This window comes from Gavialis gangeticus, unplaced genomic scaffold (genome assembly GCF_001723915.1).
Source record: "Gavialis gangeticus isolate Ggan-Ray unplaced genomic scaffold, GavGan_comp1, whole genome shotgun sequence".
Taxonomy (NCBI): domain Eukaryota; kingdom Metazoa; phylum Chordata; order Crocodylia; family Gavialidae; genus Gavialis; species Gavialis gangeticus.
This window is the reverse complement of record NW_017728995.1, coordinates 8110921-8113201: the sequence shown is the minus strand read 5'-3', so window position 1 is coordinate 8113201 and position 2281 is coordinate 8110921. Positions and strand designations below refer to the sequence as shown.

The following is a 2281-nucleotide window of genomic DNA, read 5'->3' as shown; positions in this document are numbered from 1 at the left end:
AAGGACCATCCTAGTACATATAAAAGGGGGCAAAAAAGTAAAGAAACCCTCTTGGTGGAGCAAAGAAATCCAAGAGAGCCTGGAGGGAAAAAAAGAGAGAGGCCTACAGGCTGTGGAAGCAGGGGGCTGCCACCAAGAAGGAGTACACCTGCTTGCCTCAAGCTTGCAGGGAAACAGTGAGAACAGCCAAAGTGGAAATAGAGCTTAGGCTGGCAGCAAACGTTAAAGAATGACTTTTTGTTATCCTTAAGTACATAGGAAGCAAAAAGAAGGTGCAGGGTAACTTAGGGTCCCTTCAGGATGAACTAGGGCAACTGGTAACATATAGAATGGCCATAGCAGAGCTTCTAAAGGATTTCTTTGCATCCGTGTTCCTGGACACAACTACAACTACACATCCCGTTGAGACCTCAGGTAAGCCCAGCATAGATACCAACCCACCAACTGTTTGAGCTGACCTAGTAAGGGGGCACCTGGAGGGGTTGAATGTAGTTAAGTCAACAGGTCCTGATGATCTTCATCCTAGGGTACTTAGGGAATTAGCTGGAGTCATAATGGAGCTGCTGGCACAACTGTTTGAGCATTCACGGTGCTCAACAGGTCCTGGAGGATTGGAAAAGGGCCAGTGTGGTCCCTATTTTCAAGAAGGGGAGGAAGAAGGAACCAGGTAACTACAGGCCAGTTAGTCTCACCTCTATCCTTGACAAGACCTTTAAGAAAATTGTTAAGGATCACATTTGTGGGAGACCAGCAGGTAAAATGATGCTAAGGGGCAATCAGCATGGGTCCATAGCAGGCAGATCCTGCCTGACTAACCCGGTTTCATTTTACGACTGGGTCACAAAATGCTTGGATGAAGCAACAGAGGTTGATGTTATTTACTTAGATTTTAAAAAGGCCTTTGACACAGTGTCGCACCCAATTCTTATAAATAAACTAAACAGTTGCAATATAGATTATTACACGGTCCGGTGGGTAGAAAATTGGCTTACGGGACACACCCAGAGAGTGGGGGTGGACAGGTCAGTTTCTACCTGGAGAAACGTGGGCAGTGGAGTCCCCCAAGGCTTTGTCCTGGGACCAGTACTATTCAGTATCTTCATTAGTGATTTGGACAAGGGAGTAGAAAGCACCCTGTCCAAGTTTGCTGATGACACCACACTATGGGGGGAGGTACACGAACTAGACGGCAGGGAATGAGTCCAGGCTGATTTAGACAGGCTGGGGAAATGGGCCCAATAGAATAGGATGCAGTTTAACAAGGATACGTGCCATGTGTTGCACAGGGGGAGGAAGAATCATCAACACTCCTACAGCCTGGGAGGTGCCACTCTTAAGTAGCACAACCACGGAAAGGGATCTCAGAGTCACAGTCGACTCCAAAATGAACATGAGTCACCAGTGCAATGAGGTAATAAGTAAAGCTAACCGCACCCTTTCTTGCATAAGTAGGTGCATTACGAACAGGTTTAGGGAGGTGATACTTCCCCTTTATGCGGCATTGGTTAGGCCGCTGCTGGAGTGCTGCATCCAGTTTTGGCCACTGCACTTCAGGAGGGATGTGGATGGCCTGGAGAGGGTTCAGGAGGGCACCTTGTCTGGTTAAAGGCCTACAAAAAAACCACCTATGTGGACCAACTAGGAGACATGAACCTCTTCAGCCTCCACAAGGGGAGGCTGAGATGTGATCTTGTGGCTGCCTACAAACTCATCGGGCAGGGGGAGGTAAGCTTCCAAGGGAAGTGGTACTGTCCCCTTCCTTGGAGGCATTTAAAAGGAGATTGGACAGACAACTGGCTGGGGTCATTTGACCCCAGCACTCGTTCCTGCCCAAGGCATGGGTCAGACTATGATCTAATAGGTCCCTTCCAACCCTAACATCTATGAAACTATAAAACAAACACGATTTTTTCCGCTGAACTTCCCTTAAGCCTAGACACCTTTCAGAAGTAAAAGGCAGTCTAATACATTTCATGACAAGTTGAACTTAAATGCTAAAGCACATCCCTTGGAATCTGTGGTAGTCTGGTGCAGCACAATGAACTAATAGCAGCAATTTCTTTTAACTAGGTTTCCAATCACTCAGCGAGATTTGTCTGAAGCCCTGAATTACGAGGCTATTTCTATATATGCCTTAAAATTGTGTGGGGGAACCTGAAAACTACAGACTGATATATTGCAGCCTCTATATTTTAGCACCTTCACAGAAGAAAAATGGGGTATTTGCATCTGCAGAATAATGAAATATCATAGAATCATAGAAGTAGGGTCAGAAGGGACC

The 2281-nt window shown here is 46.5% G+C and overlaps 1 protein-coding gene across 2 annotated transcripts in view; it reads right to left on the bottom strand.

Moving 5' to 3' along the window:
* The window catches only part of MFSD1 (major facilitator superfamily domain containing 1), a 41892-nt gene that overhangs the window by 28724 nt on the left and 10887 nt on the right, over nt 1–2281 (bottom strand). The gene's annotated exons all lie outside the window — the stretch shown is intronic.